Here is a 17405-nt window from a genome sequence, read left to right as displayed (position 1 = left end):
AGAAAAGACAAATTATTCAATAAATGGCACTGGAAAAACAGACTAGTTGGAAAAGAAAAATCAAGTTAATTCTCATAACTTCACTCTATACACCACAATAAATTTTAGACAGATTAGAAAACCAAATCTTAAAAATGATGTATACAAAAACACCTTAGGAGAAAACATGGGTGAGTATTTAACTGACCCCTGAATGACAAAGAGCTCTCTAAACATGAAAACACTGAAAAAAATAAAAAAGGAAAATATCTATGATTTTTGTCTATGGAAATTTTTAAACTATACATCAGAGTATAAACAAAACTTAGAATGCAAATGACAAGCTGGAAAACATATTTGCAACAAAACTGACAAAGGATTAATACTATTCCCACCTGAAAAACAGGCAAAGAATATAAATACACATTTCAAAAAGAGAAACAGCAATAAACAAGAAAAAGGGGTTGTGAGGCTTATGATGATATTTCATTTTCTTCTTCATACTGTTCTATAGCTTTCAACATTTCTTCAGTGAACATGTATTATATTAAAACTTTTAAGCTGTATATTTATATTTATGTGAAGACCATATGAAGAAACATCCAAAACTCAAATCTGTAACAAACCACCTTTTTTCCCCCTTGTCTTGATTTTACAGTTCTCTGCCTCCTTGATCTCTTAATATCCATGCTACTCATCTGTATCTCTCTTTTAATTTATCTGCATGTTCCGTCATTTGTTCTTTGGGGTTAATCCCCAGAAAAAGAAGCAGGGCCCTAGAAAAGGTCTGACCTGTTCTATCAGTCCCCTTTCCTCCAGGAAGACTTCCCAGATCAGGCATGAGTATCAAGAGATTTCTAATGCCCAGAAGTGGTCCCATGTTTTCCAGTCAGCGAAGTATCACCGAAGAGGAAAGCAGGCAGCCTTCTCATTGGAAATCCTCCCAACTTGTGTCACTGCCAATCCCCTAGAGTTGGGAGTGAGGTTCCTGTCCCTGCTTCATGGTAGGATCACAAAAAAATGTAAAAGATCACCCACAGGCTTGGGGAGAGGCAGGTAGCAGCTTCCCTCTGACAGCACAATGGTGAGAATGAGTCCATCACCTGTAGCCTGACATCTTGTGCTCTCTATTCTTGGCATTTTTGTATGCTAAATGATGAAGATCTTTTGATGACTTGTCCTTTCCCAGAACTTCTTGACTATGCCACTCACAGAGCTCTTAGGCCCCATGGGGTGGCAGAAAGAGCACTGGACTTGGGAGTCAGATGATCTAGGTTCAACTCGATATATCAACTTGGCCACTTTGAGGAGGTTCTTCACCCCTCTAGTCTCTCAGGTGTGAGGACATAACTCTGCTGATTGAACCCTGAACTCTAGGCAGGCACCAGTTTGCAGGGCAAACATGGGACTAGACACTGGTTAACTGTGTGGCTATGTTCCCAATCCCATTCAGGGAACACGGTTCCCAGTGTAGGGTGAGGACTCTGTCAAAATAACCAAAGTCACATCCTTGAATTCCTACATGTGCTAGGACAAGTGGATGAGTGAAACCTGAGAGTCAGGCTCAGTTCTTCATGAAATGCCAGACCTAGTCATGTCCTGCCACCTCTTCCAACCTCTTTCTCTTCCGACAACTGAATGCATCCTTATAACCTCTAGATGCATGAAGAAATGGATCACCATCCCAGGGCCTTCACATCTTTACCAGTCTCCCAGAGTAAAGCATCACTTCATCTTACCTCCCTCTCCCATGACCCTCATCCAGAAAGAACTCCTAAACGTGCCCAGCACCTCTACAAACAGGTCCTGGCAGTGGGTTCATCAGAGACAACAACATTCCTTCTCAGAGCCCTGGTCTGTGACAAAATGTGCCCCGTCCTAGAGCACCCCACTGGGGGGCCAGAACCAGTGGAATGACATATCTAGAAAACCCTTACAGACTGCCAGTCCTTCATTTACAAGAAAGGGAAACTGAGATCCAGTAAGAAGAAGGCACTCAAGGCCACACAATGAGTGTAGAAATCCAATTTCAGTCAAGCATTCTCTGTTCCATACCACACAGCCTGAAGAGTATCCCCACTATAGATGCTTAATAGTAGAATGCAAGGATGGGTAGATGATAATTCAGAGCTTTGCTATTCAACCAGCTACATGAGGCTATTTAAATATCAATTGATTAAACAAAATTAAAAATTCAGTCTCTCAGTCACATTTGACGTAGCTAATGGCTGTCATATTAGAGAACATAGAGAATATCTTCATCACTGCAGAAAAGTTCTACTGACAGTGCCAATCATTTAGATGGATAGAAGATGGATAGATATCCTACAAGAAGAAAAGCTCCCTGGGGTCAAGGTCTATGTCAAGTACTCCCTTGAGAGGTACTGAGGAGTGCTCTCCATATCCTATAACCAATGACTCGATGACTGAAGGAACAGCCCATAATACAATCAATAAGGGCTCAGCCAGTGCGGATCACAAGTCCAAGAGACACAGATCGCCATCCAAGGGAGCTTCCTGGGTCTAAGCACAGGAGTCTATGGAAGAAACAAGTGGCTTCTGTCTCCTCTTTTTTCAAAAAGTATGATTATCAATTTTTGAAACTTGATCAAATTTTCCCATAGGTACCAAAGGTCTCAGTTACTAACCACCAAGCCTCATACAGATGCTTCTGAGCCTCGGTCATTTTGGGAGGCAGCTGTGCAGCAGGCAAAAAGAAGCTGAAAGGAGAAGGGAAATCCTCAGGTTCCCTAGTGGGAAAGTCTTCACTAACCTCTCATTTTCAAGAGGCAATTTGAAACCCTGCATGTGTGCTTACTTTGTAGTGTCCAATCACCCTCCATCAAGCCAACAAAAAGCTGACTGGTTATACCAGAAATCAGGCTGTCATGCTCTAGAGAAAAGTCAACCTGCCCGATAGCTTTGTAAGCCCACAGTCCAACACGTGACAAGGTGAAAAGTCTCTTAAAAGACTGGGTGAATATTCTGTCAAGAAAAAAGCCCCTTTGCAAACAGGCTTGACTTGTTCTGCTCTATTCAAAATTTGGATTAAAAGCCTGATTAAGAACACTTGCCAATTAAAAAATTAGCTTTAGAAATTTCAGGATGCTCAGCCTCCAGTAAAGATATCCTTAAAAAGATTTTATTGGAAAAAAATTGCTTTGCAATATCATGCTGGTTTCTGCCCTACATCGACATGCCAGCCAGATGACCCCTCCCTCTTGAACCTCCCTCCTATCTCCCACCCTATCCCATCCCTCTATGTTGTCACAGAGCATTGGGCTGAGTTCCCTGTGTCACAAAGAAAATTCTTACTACATAAAGTTTCAGTCATTAAAATGAGAGACATCCGCTACTTACAGAGAGCAGAAAAAGACCAGGTCCTCTGGATATTTTTTCTTTTTTTTAAATTGAAGTATAGTTGATTTACCCCTGTGTATTTTCAACACCTGAAGATCCAACTATACATGAGACAAAGAAAAGATCTATTCTGAATTCTACTGGCTCAGTTAAGGCAATAAATATAGTTAATCTTTAGTTTTAATAAGATCTCAATGAACATTCAGTTTCTTTTCTATAGCCAATGAGTATATTTTTATTAGTTCACACTGTAGTGATTAATAATCTACTTTGCTATTTCAATTTTAAGACATTTTTTCTTATAACAATAGAATTCTCTTTTGCTTTGGAGTGCCCTAGCTCCATTTTTCCGGAGAAGGCAATGGCACCCCACTCCAGTACTCTTGCCTGGAAAATCCCATGGACAGAGGAGCCTGGTAGGCTGCAGTCCATGGGGTCACTAAGAGTCGGACATGACTGAGCGACTTCACTTTCACTTTTCACTTTCATGCATTGGAGAAGGAAATGGCAACCCATTCCAGTGTTCTTGCCTGGAGAATCCCAGGGACGGGGGAGCCTGATAGGCTGCCATCTATGGGGTCGCACAGAGTCGGACACGACTGAAGCGACTTAGCAGCAGCAGCAGCAGCAGCTCCATTTTTCAGGAGGAAGATTCATCAGTATTCAACCTCAAAAAAATGTTAGTATCCCTGTGCCTCAGTTGTACCATCAGCAACATGTAAGTAGCACCACCTCACAAATGTCGTTGTGAAAATTAACTGAGATTATGTGCATGTGTTTTGACTGGTTCTAAGGAGTAAATGCTAGGTGATGGAGTGAATGAATGAATGAATGAAGTGTCTGAACTATGTGACTGATTTGTCAATGGACTCAGCTATACAAACCTGGAAGCAGACAAACTGCAGAAACGATTCACAATTTAAGACACAGTCATTCATGTACTGTTGGCTCCTAAAATTGTAGATACAATAAGTGGGAGGAAATAAGCTGCCTACAGAAAGCATGCCTTGCAAATTCAGGCTACTACAAAGGTGAGAACATTACAGTTTTCCCATGAGAAAAAATCTTCCCTTCCAATCTAAAGTTTTATGATTGTGTATTTGTGCAAATGGGAAGTTAATCTAATAAGTTTCAGCTTTGGAGTTATAGGATTAAAATCTACCCATCAAAATCCATATGTAGATTTGGATTTGGAAGTGTTCCCCATTTGACTTGGATCCAGGTATGTATAGAGTAATTGAGTCATAATTATGTTATTGTTTCATGCTATAATGTTTCTGACATGGAAGGAAACTGGACTGAGAATCTGAAGATCTGAGTTTGCTTGTGGCTTTTTCAAAGTCTCTTCCCCCTTCTGACCTTCATTTTGAACACCAGTAAAATGAACAAGCCAGGCAAGATGATTACTGAGGCCAGTCCTCCCCGAGCTGTCCTGTGCCTAATTCTGTTTGTTGTAGAAGAGATAATGGTGTGCAAGAAGATAGAGAAGCAGGCACCCCAGAGAGGAAGTGAGAACGTAAGGGTGAAAATCATGCTAGGAAAATACCATGTTTAATTAATTATAAAATGTATCATTAGTTTATATACCACTAAGAAAGAAAAGAAGCAAGGTTCGATGCTGTAAAGAGCAATACTGCATAGGAACCTGGAATGTCAGGTCCATGAATCAAGGCAAATTGGAAGTGGTCAAACAAGAGATGGCAAGAGTGAATATTGACATTCTAGGAATCAGCAAAATTAAATAGACTGGAATGGGTGAATTTAACTCAGATGACCATTATATCTACTACTGTGGGCAGGAATCCCTCAGAAGAAATGGAGTAGCCATCATGGTCAACAATAGAGTCCGAAATGCAGTACTTGGATGCAATCTCAAAAACGACAGAATGATCTCTGTTCGTTTCCAAGGCAAACCATTCAATATCACAGTAATCCAAGTCTATGCCCCAACCAGTAACGCTGAAGAAGCTGAAGTTGAATGGTTCTATGAAGACCTACAAGACCTTTTAGAACTAACACCCAAGAAAGATGTCCTTTTCATTATAGGGGACTGGAATGCAAAAGTAGGAACTCAAGAAACACCTGGAGTAACAGGCAAATTTGGCCTTGGAATACAGAATGAAGCAGGGCAAAGACTAATAGAGTTTTGCCAAGAAAATGCACTGGTCATAGCAAACACCCTCTTTCAACAACATAAGAGAAGACTCTACACATGGGCATCACCAGATGGTCAACACCAAAATCAGACTGATTATGTTCTTTGCAGCCAAAGATGGAGAAGCTCTATACAGTCAACAAAAACAAGACTGGGAGCTGACTGTGGCTCAGACCATGAACTCCTTATTACCAAATTCAGACTTAAATTGAAGAAAGTAGGGAAAATCACTAGACCATTCAGGTATGACCTAAACCAAATCCCTTATGATTATACAGTGGAAGTGAAAAATAGATTTAAGGGCCTAGATCTGATAGACAGAGTGCCTGATGAACTATGGAATGAGGTTCGTGACATTGTACAGGAGACAGGGATCAAGACCATCCCCATGGAAAAGAAATGCAGAAAAGCAAAATGGCTGTCTGGGGAGGCCTCACAAATAGCTGTGAAAAGAAGAGAAGTGAAAAGCAAAGGAGAAAAGGAAAAATATAAGCATCTGAATGCAGAGTTCCAAAGAATGGCAAGAAGAGATAGGAAAGCCTTCCTTAGTGATCAATGCAAAGAAAAAGAGGAAAACAACAGAATGGGAAAGACTAGAGATCTCTTCAAGAAAATTAGAGATACCAAGGGAACATTTCATGCAAAGATGGGCTCAATAAAGGACAGAAATGGTATGGACCTAACAGAAGCAGAAGATATTAAGAAGAGGTGGCAAGAATACACAGCAGAACTGTACAAAAAAGATCTTCATGACCCAGATAATCACGATGGTGTGATCACTGACCTAGAGCCAGACATCCTGGAATGTGAAGTCCAGTGGGCCTTAGAAAGCATCACTATGAACAAAGCTAGTGGAGGTGATGGAATTCCAGTGGAGCTATTTCAAATCCTGAAAGATGATGCTGTGAAAGTGCTGCACTCAATATGCCAGCAAATTTGGAAAACTCAGCAGTGGCCACAGGACTGGAAAAGGTCAGTTTTCATTACAGTCCCAAAGAAAGGCAATGCCAAAGAATGCTCAAACTACCACACAATTGCACTCATCTCACACACTAGTAAAGTAATGCTCAAAATTCTCCAAGCCAGGCTTCAGCAATATGTGAACCGTGAACTTCCTGATGTTCAAGCTGGTTTTAGAAAAGGCAGAGGAACCAGAGATCAAATTGCCAACATCCGCTGGATCATGGAAAAAGCAAGAGAGTTCCAGAAAAACATCTATTTCTGCTTTATTGACTCTGCCAAAGCCTTTGACTGTGTGGATCACAATCAACTGTGGAAAATTCTGAAAGAGATGGGCATACCAGACCACCTGACCTGCCTCTTGAGAAATCTGTATGCAGGTCAGGAAGCAACAGTTAGAACTGGACATGGAACAACCGACTGGTTCCAAATAGGAAAAGAAGTACGTCAAGGCAGTACATTGTCACCCTGCTTATTTAACTTCTATGCAGAGTACATCATGAGAAACGCTGGGCTGAAAGAAACACAAGCTGGAATCAAGATTGCCGGGAGAAATATCAATAACCTCAGATATGCAGATGACACCACCCTTATGGCAGAAAGTGAAGAGGAACTAAAAAGCCTCTTGATGAAAGTGAAAGTGGAGAATGAAAAAGTTGGCTTAAAGCTCAACATTCAGAAAACGAAGATCATGGCATCCGGTCCCATCACTTCATGGGAAATAGATGGGGAAACAGTGGAAACACTGTCAGACTTTATTTTTTTGGGCTCCAAAATCACTACAGATAGTGATTGCAGCCATGAAATTAAAAGACGCTTACTCCTTGGAAGGAAAGTTATGACCAACCTAGATAGCATATTCAAAAGTAGAGACATTACTTTGCCAACAAAGGTCCATCTAGTCAAGGCTATGGTTTTTCCTGTGGTCATGTATGGATGTGAGAGTTGGACTGTAAAGAAGGCTGAGCGCCGAAGAATTGATGCTTTTGGACTGTGGTGTTGGAGAAGACTCTTGAGAGTCCCTTGGACTGCAAGGAGATCCAACCAGTCCATTCTGAAGGAGATCAGCCCTGGGATTTCTTTGGAGGGAATGATGCTGAAGCTGAAACTCCAGTACTTTGGCCACCTCATGTGAAGAGCTGACTCATTGGAAAAGACTCTGATGCTGGGAGGGATTGAGGGCAGGAGGAGAAGGGGACAGCAGAGGATGAGATGGCTGGGTGGCATCACTGACTCGATGGACGTGAGTCTGAGTGAACTCCAGGAGTTGGTGATGGACACGGAGGCCTGGCGTGCTGTAATTCATGGGGTTGCAAAGATTCGGACACGACTGAGCGACTGAACTGAAGAAAGAAAAAACTATTGCAACTACCTCCTAATTTGAGAGATGGCAAAATGTGACGGGGAATCTCATAATGAAACATGGGAAAGTATTTATTACATTACTGGTTACTATTATACTCCAGGCACTAAGCTAAGTGTTTTAGATATATCTTTATTTAACTCAAAAACAACCCTACAAGATAGAAATGTAGGATCTTATATAAAAGATCAGCATTTTACAGAAGAGATAATTGAGGTACAGAGGGTTTACATTATTTGCTTAAGATCCTCTAACTAGTCCATAAGAAAGGTGAGATATGAACCTATAACTATTTCACTCCAAACTCCATCTTTCTAACCTTTTACTCTTTGAACAAGGCTGGAGCATTTGATGCAAAGTGAAAACGAGCATCTGATGGAGACAGGGCTGAAACATTGAAACTGTCAGGATACATTAAAGGAGCTTATTAGAGTAAAATACTTAGAACTAGAATGGACCTTAAAGACAATGTATCACAAGCATATACTTTACAAAGAATCTAAAGCCCAGAGAGGGGATATGTCATTTGTGCAAGGTTATATAGCCAGTCCTAGTGGCTCAGACCATAAAGAATCTGTCTACAATGTGGGAGACCTGGATTCGATCCCTGGGTCAGGAAGATCCCTTGGAGAGAAGGGAATGGCTACCTACTCCAGTACGCTTGCCTGGAGAATTCCATGGACAGAGGAGCCTGGTGGGATTCAGTCCACGGGGTTGGCAAGGAGTCCAACACAACTGAGCAATTATCACTTTCACTTCACATACAGCCCATCAGTGTAAAAGCTAGGATTCTAGAATTTTGCCAGGTAATAAAATCAAGCTTGCTAGTCTATAACTGCCTGAATCTGGCAATTCCCATCTTTTTACATCCTAGGCATTTCCCATTCTTATGCATTGATTTCTTAGTGATTTGCCTGTGATGACATAGGCAAGTTCCTTCAGTGTTCCAGGATGCAATTTATTCAAGACTGAGATACAGAGCATTCTCAAAGCAGTGTGGGGAGGTGGACAGAGCAGGAGGGCCGGGGGTTCTAATCCCTCTAGCTCTAGAAACCCTGCAGGCTTAATTTCTCTGTCTTGTGGATTCATATGTAAAACGAGGCTAACAACACTAATCTCACACAGAGACAATGTCTACAAAGTCCCGATGGTGCATCAATGGCAAGTATTTTGGCTAAGATTGTTGCAATAGCTTGGGGTTTGTATTATGCCCTCACCTTTCTTGGCCGTCAGTTCTTACGTGGATAAACTGTTGGGCATTTTCCAATCTGAACTATACCTTCTTTGGCTGGATACAGTGGGAGCAGGATGACAGACTTGACCCTTGCCTTCTCCATTTCCCTTTAAGATGATTCAACTTTTCCAAGAAGAAAACCAAAACCCTTCTCTATACTGTTCTCAAGCTTGTCTCCTGCTAGCTTTAGTTTTGTTACCTGACTTTACTTTAAATTTTTGTATAAGGCCTTTAAACATCTAGCTCCTCGAAGAAGACCCTTTCCCTTCATAATTCATGCTGCTCATCTTAAAGTGAAGACCAACCTCTTTCCAAAGTGTGGGCAGTCCTCAAGATAGTCACTTGAAGCTCAAGGTCAAAGCAACCTACATCTAAACTTCCAACCATTGGGAATTGAGTGCCAGTACAGGAAAAACCCCTTCCTACCTTTTCAGGGATCTTTGTTCTTCTAGTTATACATGTGTGAAAAGACAATGTGTGATAATTATGTTGCAGGCTGCCAGGAGCTAGGGCGGACCCTCAAGCTGGGAAGTGGAAACTGCCAAAGAAACTGAGTAGCCAGGATGTGGGCTGACTTAACAGTCCTACTTTCTATTTTAAAGGCACCCAACTAGGGGGAAGCATGTACCCAGCTCCACAGTCAGCCACTCTATGGAAAGCCCAGCTGGTGAAACCAGCGGGCATAACCAAGGCACCTCCACCTCTATGGTGATAGCCTACCTCACAAAATACATGCTTTGTAAATCAAGCATCACAAGAGCCCAAATTTCAGCTCCCGCTTTTGCAAGTCCTCGTGACTATTCTGTTATTGCTGCTTTTGTGGGACTTGGCAGTAAATGTTTGCTACAAGGATTAAAGGCTGCTGGAGACCTGGGTTCAATCCCTGGGTCAGGAAGATCCCCTGGAGAAGGAAATGGGAACCCACTGCAGTATTCTTGCCTAGGAAATCCCATGGACAGGGGAGCCTGGTGGGCTACAGTCCATGGGGTCACAAAAGAGTCAGACACGACTGAGTGACTAACACACCTACAGGTGGAAATCCTAAGTGCCTTTCATACCTGATGTGAAGTCTCACACCTACCCTCTGAGATATATATTATTTCTACATTTTATGGATGAAAACTAAAAGTGAGTGAAATCAAATAATTTACCCAAAGTTATAGGACTAGGGCATAGGGAACTCTATTCAATATTCTGTGAATAAAACCTATATGAGAAAAGAATCTGAAAATAATATCTGTGTATATATAATTGAATCACTTTGCTGTACACCTGAAACACAGCATTGTAAATAAACTATACTCCAATAAATTAAAAAAAAAAAAACTGAAAAAGCACAAAGTTATAGGGCTAGGAAAGGATGAAGTCACAATTTGAATTCAGGTCTATTCCATTCCGATAACTGTGCACAAAACCTCAAATTATATGGATCTATCTCATCTAGTTCCTGAGCACTCTGGGTCAAGGCACATTCGAAGCATCAGCAGTCTTAGACACACAGTTTGATGTGACTGGGTTGAGCCTCCAGTGCCTGATTCTATAGAGTCAGAAGATAGTCAGACTGCTGAGCCTCTGCCTCGGTTTCCTGCTGAGCACGGCAATTAGTACCCTGCAGCTAGCATTGTGATCTAAAGCTCCACCTGACTGATTAGAGCCTTGCTCATCATTTGCCATGCCCCTCAACTGGAGCAGACCGGAGGGAAATGTCTTAGCCCTGTGCTCCCAAGTCACTGTCTGGGAGCCTGCCAGGAGTGGATAGATTGCCCCACAGGGTAGGACCACAGACTCCCTTGACCCTGAGGGTCTCTCACCACTTGTAGACTCCGGTGACACCCTCTCCCAGGATTACCCTTATCTTCCCCTACCTTGGATGGTGGATGGTGGTGCTGGCCTGAAAGAAACTTTCTTTTGTGATGCTCCACTGGATCCCATGTATTTCACTGCTCAGTTGTGTCCGACTCTTTGCAACCCCATGAACTATAGCCTGCCAGGATCTTCTGTCCATGGGATTTTTCCAGGCAAGAATATTGGAGTGGGTTGCCATTTCCTTAAGCATCACAAAAGAAAGTGATCCATGGTGGCAACTATTTCCACCAAGCCCTGTAAGGACAGGCCAGAGACTGGCCAGATGCTCACCAAACCCATTCCCTCTTCTTCTGGAGGACACAATTCTTATTTTTTCCACTCTCCCTTGCATTTCAGAGCAGTCATGTGACTGAGCTCTAGCCAATGAAATATGGGCAGAAATGTTATGTGCCACTTCCAGGGCTAGCCCATAAAATCGTCCCACACATGTGTCCTCTACTCTCTCTCTCTCCTCTTCTGAAGGCTGAAAGCAGAATTCCACTAGAGGACTCCAAGGAATGGCAGAGTCACTAAAGAGAAATGGAACATCTGGAGTGAACTATGATGTGAGCAAGAAATAAGCTTCTATTACACTACCCCTGATACTTGTAGATTATTTTAGTAGGCAACATATGATGACCAATTAGCAGAGAACACCAACACTGTTGACATAATTTTGGGTGAAACATGGTGATGGTAAACTACACAGGCTGAAGAAATTACTTTCTCCATTCCAAAATCTCTGTCTAGTGTTAATGTGTGAGGAGTAGACAGGTCTCATTTAAAAGCAATAAGGATATGGCAGTGATGCGGGTACCAAAACTTGTGGTAGTTTTGTGGGAGATAAATATAAAAAAAGGAATAATTTAGGGGGACTTAGAACTACTTAGGACTCAGTAGTTAGCTGGGCTCTCTATTCTCCTCTCTGAAAAAGTTGATCCATTCCCATGCCTCTGACAAACACATGTGAAAGTATCAGGTAAATTTCAAAGATAGATAGATATTAACACAAAGCACTGTGATTGTTTTTATTCCCAAATCTAAATTCTTGACCTTGTCTCTCACCCAGCCTAGCTCCAGCTGCATGGCCAACCACCAGCAGGTATTTCCATTTGGATGCAAAGTTCAAATCTTCCTCTATTCTCAACTTTGTCCCCATCCTGTCAGAGAGGGGAATCATCACTTGCTTCACACCTAACATATGCCATATCCGTACGTAATAATTATAATATATAATATTATATATACATGATTATAGTAATCACCTAATTAAATTCTCTTATATTCTTTCCTGATATAAATGTCATTATCTCATTTTGCAGATGTGGAAACTGAGATTCATAGAAGTTATAAAACGATTTGGCCAAGGTCACACAATTGGTAACTAGGAAGAACAATTTTCATTTATGTAAAACCTATAACTGATGAGAGTGCTTCCTTAAACAGCTAAATACACCTGGTGGTGTGCTACAGCCTATTGTTCTGGTGCCCAAGAGCCAGTGGTAATCATCAGAATTTTTGCCAGCTGGTTGTTAAATAGGTTGGTAGCTTGAAAACTGCCACAGACAGAAGTATTTACACGTTGGAAATTGGCAAATGCTACAAAGGCTACAATCAGGACTTTCATTCCTCCATCACTAACAACTCTTTCTATTTGGACCAGTTAGGCAGGCAACACTGTTGTTCTGTTGAGATTTCAGGAACAAGAATTAGGAGGAAAAAGCCTTATGGAAGACTTTGCAAACAAAAAACTAACAAAAGTAAAGGCAAACATTACCAAGATACAAAGCAGTGAGGAAGAAGTATGAGTCCCTCAGAATGGCTCAAGCGTCTAACAATTCCATACAAGCTCTCCCAGTAAACTGGTAAGAATGAAAAAGAACGATGCCAGTTTAGGAGGAGAAGCAGTTAAACTGTAGGGCAATGTGAAGAAATGCTATGGAAAGAAAGATCACAGAGATTTAGTTTTAGAACTAAGGGACGAGGGAGGTATTACAAGCCCCTTGGGGTCACTTCTGAACTAGGGATTATTAAAAAAAATTTTTAACCCCCAAATCTGCAGTTAGCACATTAATGCAGCAGCATGGATAATCCAAAGCAGAAGATAAAATCACATGATGCATTCCAAAGCCAAAGATAAATAACTGGAATACTTCCTTTGATCAGCTGCACATAGTTTACCTTTTGTAATCAAAGTACCTTAATTAGATGAGCATGTGTATATATACAGTATTTAGGGAAAGGAGGTTAGAAGCTTACAAAGTGGTTAGGGGCATTCAGCCTGCATTCACTTTTTTTTTTTTAAGTAAACACTCCCCCTGTGGACAATAATCCCCATGTGAAAAATAAAAAAATTGGTGTTTTTATTTGTGGCCTAGAGGAATTATTCCCAAACCTGGCTTATCATCAAATTTGGCTGAAAAAAAATTTAAACATAGACTTTGGTATCTATATTTAGATTTAGATTCAAGGAGTATAAGAAACAATATGTGTTTGCCAGAACTGAACTGAAAGACTCATAAAAGCATAACACCAAAGCAATAATTTTTGTTAAAGGATTAAAGAATCCTAAGAAGAAACCTAAACAAGGTTGACCAACCAACCCCAGTAAGGCCAGGGAGGGAAAAACACTTAGGGCAGAGGGACTGAGGGAATTCCAGTTTTTGAAGAGATTACACCAGATGAAGCTGGACTCTAGGAAGGAATACTAATTGCCACTTATTAGCTATGTTTGAAAAGCAGAGACATTACTTTGCCAACAAAGGTCCATCTACTCAAGGCTATGGTTTTTCCAGTGGTCATGTATGGATGTGAGAGTCGGACTGTGAAGAAAGCTGAGCGCCGAAGAATTGATGCTTTTGAACTGTGGTGTTGGAGAAGACTCTTGAGAGTCCCTTGGACTGCAAGGAGATCCAACCCGTCCATCCTAAAGGAGATCAGTCCTGGGTGTTCTTTGGAAGGAGTGATACTAAAGCTGAAACTCCAGTACTTTGGCCACCTCATGAGAAGAGTTGACTCATTGGAAAAGACCCTGATGCTGGGAGGGATTGGGGGCAGGAGGAGAAGGGGATGACAGAGGATGAGATGGCTGGATGGCATCACCAACTCAATGGACGTTTCAGTGAACTCTGGGAGTTGGTGATGGACAGGGAGGCCCGGTGTGCTGCGATTCATGGGGTCGCAAAGAGTCAGACATGACTGAGGGACTGAACTGAACTGACTGAGCTATGTTTGGGGAGAAGGCAATGGCACCCCACTCCAGTACTCTTGCCTGGAGAATCCCATGGACGGAGGAGCCTGGTAGGCTGCAGTCCATGGGATCGCGAAGAGTCGGACATGACTGAGTGACTTCACTTTCACTTTTCACTTTCATGCATTGGAGGAGGAAATGGCAACCCACTCCAGTGTTCTTGCCTGGAGAATCCCAGGGATGGGGGAGCCTGGTGGGCTGCCGTCTATGGGGTCGCACAGAGTCAGACATGACTGAAGCAACTTAGCAGCAGCAGCTATGTTTGGAGGGTGAATGACAATCTCACTGGGCTTCAGAATTCTTATCTATGGGATGAGGAGATTCACGCCAAAACTGAGAGGTGCTTTCCATTCTCCAACTGCCTATCACAGTTTCTAGCACAGAGGAGTTCATTGTTAGCTACTGCTCTATTATTATTTTCTCCTTTCACCCTGCTTTGGGAACATTATCCATTTCCAAAGCTATAGAAGCTGTTGCCTGGGTGCTGCCAACCTCCCTCTCCTGCAGCACCCTACAGCAGGCTCAGAGTACAGGATGACAGAGAAGGTTCATCACTGCACCAGGCCAAAAATCAAAAGAGCCCCTTTCACATGGCTCTGCTTTCAACTCTGCATGACCTTGAACAAGCTTGCTTCCCTTGGTCTCAGTTTCTAGTCCTGAAATGGGCACAATAAAAAAGAACCTGTCCTGGCCAGAAAGCTCTAATGAAGAGCCCAGGAGAATGGGTTAATATTAAGCTCCAGACAGCTCAGGGATAACAAGACAGTTGTCACTGTCCCTGGGAAGCTCTCCCTCCCTCCTGTGTCAGGGAGATGGTTGGTACTCCCAACCTGCTGCACTGAGCTTCTGCTCATTGGAGACTTGATGACAGATTGCACCAAGTTTCTGGGAGACAAAATGATCTCTCCAGTCTCAGAGCTCTGCAGTGAGGAGGAGGGAGGATAGGAAGCTTCCCCTGAGTACTGCAACCAAGGTTCCTGAGAGCAGCACATAAAACATTCATGGAACTCGAGCCACCACTAGAACATGTCCGGGGGTATAGGAAACAAGCAAAGCTAAGAGTGGAGAATGCTTCTGGCCTACCCTGCCAGCTGCCAAAACCCAATGGGAACCCGCTGGGGCCAGCCAGGAGCAGCAGGACAGTTATAGAGGGCCACAGCAGCTTGAAAGCACCAGAGACTCTGGAAGAGTCTCAGGAATTAAGGGAAGGGTACTTTGTTCCCTACCAGAGAGGAAAACAGGCATGTCTTGAAAAAAAAAAAAAGGTGGTGACGCAAAATTAGGAGGGAAGGACCCTAGTTTGTACCTGTTGTAAGAGATCATCACAGGAGAGATGAACAAAGGCCACATGTTGGAGAAGGAAGACTTGGGAAGAGGGAAAGGCTGATGAGTTTGTGAGAATGCAACCTGAATAAAAGTGAAGGAGAGAGACAAAGAGGAGGAGAGAGGGTTCCAAAAAATTAGGATACCCAAACTTAATTAAAAGAGTAGGGTGGAGTGGCTGCTACTTATCAACACGGGAAAGAAAATTCTAGATCTTTATGCTGACTTCTTTCTAATTTAAATTTTCTAAGTCACTTCCATGTAAATGAAGTACACCAAACACATGGGATTTCACACTTCCAACTTGAGTTAGCTCTGAAGTCACCATATTTTCTCTCCATCCACCCCATCCCCTCATCAAGTGAAGGGAGGTAGGAGGTAGGGAGGGGTGACAGGGTGAGGAGTGACAGAAAATGCCCAGATGACCCTAGCCTGCTGACTGGGTCATCCTCATTTCCAGCAGCTCTTGCTCATAGCTCCAAAGCCCAAGTCTAACTAGAGATGAGGAGATAGCCCAGGTAAAAGCCACTTCTTCCTAAGATGGAAGCCACATCATTGGAGTAACTCCCATGGCTACGTTTATGGACTTAATTCATATCAAATTGATTTCAGTTCAGTTCAGTTCAGTCACTCAGTCGTGTCCGACTCTTTGCGACCCCATGAATTGCAGCACGCCAGGCCTCCCTGTCCATCACCAACTCCCGGAGTTCACTCAAACTCATGTCCATCGAGTCGGTGATGCCATCCAGCCATCTCATCCTCTGTCATCCCCTTCTCCTCCTGCCCCCAATCCCTCCCAGCATCACAGTTTTTTCCAATGAGTCAACTCTTCGAATGAGGTGGCCCAAGTATTGGAGTTTCGGCTTTAGCATCAGTCCTTCCAAAGAACACCCAGGACTGATCTCCTTTAGAATGGACTGGTTGGATCTCCTTGCAGTTCAAGGGACTCTCAAGAGTCTTCTCCAACACCACTCCTTTTCCTATTTGGAACCAGTCTGTCGTTCCATGTCCAGTTCTAAATGTTGCTTCCTGACCTGCATACAGGTTTCTCAAGAGGCAGGTCAGGTGGTCTGGTATTCCCATCTCTTTCAGAATTTTCCATAGTTTATTGTGATCCACACAGTCAAAGGCTTTGGCATAGTCAAATTAATTTACATATCCTTAAAAGTTAAACATTCTCCAAAAGTAAACATTCCCATCTTCTACTTCTTTATGTTTAATGTTCTCCATCAGATCTGGAGTTCCCAATGGCAGCTCTAGACTTCTCCCTTCCCACCAGGAGCTTTGGGAGAACAGAAATCATACCCATCAAACTGTACAGACCCCAGCAGAGCCATAAACAGGACTTCGTGAATACTTTTTGATGAGGATGGCATTTTAAATCCTTGTTATTCCCTAAGGATTCTCCTCCAGGAAGAGAAAAGTTCTGAGAACTAGCAATGCCTGTTAAAAAGGAAAACACACAAGGTTCCAGTCTTCCGTGGGGAGTGCCAAGGCCTGGAGTGACCAGGAGCTCAGCCAGCCGGAGTCAAGGAAAGCCATTGTTCTTCCCGCTATGAAGGACGACTTGCACCATGCAATGTCTCCACCACCCTCTGAGCCCCAAATTCAGCTGGGACTTCCCAGACCTCACAATCCTGCATTGGTTAGGATTGTGTTTGGCCGAGAATAATGGAAAACCCCACTTATACAAGTAAGGTGCTTATATGTCTCAAGAAACAAGAAGTCTGGAGCTGGCAATCTGGAGCTACTTCAATGGTGACTATATTCTTGATCCACCATCTTTGCACATGGCTTTTGTCTCTTGGTCACAAGATGGCCGCAACACCTCCTGGCATCTTGGTCCCATTCCAGGAAGGAAGAAGGGTGAAAAGCAAACAGCTTTCTCTTTGGGTGTTTTTATCTTTACTTGAGAAGAGAAGGCCTTCCCATTGAC

General features: G+C 42.7%; 1 protein-coding gene and 1 long non-coding RNA gene across 21 annotated transcripts in view; one reads left to right on the top strand and one right to left on the bottom strand.

The window, feature by feature from the left end:
• Nucleotides 1–17405, bottom strand: part of KALRN (kalirin RhoGEF kinase) — a 692240-nt gene that overhangs the window by 501062 nt on the left and 173773 nt on the right. The gene's annotated exons all lie outside the window — the stretch shown is intronic.
• On the top strand, nucleotides 10587–13813 carry LOC132345643 (uncharacterized). Its single transcript, XR_009495055.1, has 3 exons — nucleotides 10587–11462; nucleotides 11966–12108; nucleotides 12219–13813. It is a non-coding gene; the product is annotated as an uncharacterized lncRNA (long non-coding RNA).

The sequence above is a fragment of the Bos taurus genome, chromosome 1 (genome assembly GCF_002263795.3).
Source record: "Bos taurus isolate L1 Dominette 01449 registration number 42190680 breed Hereford chromosome 1, ARS-UCD2.0, whole genome shotgun sequence".
Lineage (NCBI taxonomy): Eukaryota > Metazoa > Chordata > Mammalia > Artiodactyla > Bovidae > Bos > Bos taurus.
Note: the sequence above shows the minus strand (reverse complement) of the source record. Positions and strands in the feature narration are given on the sequence as shown.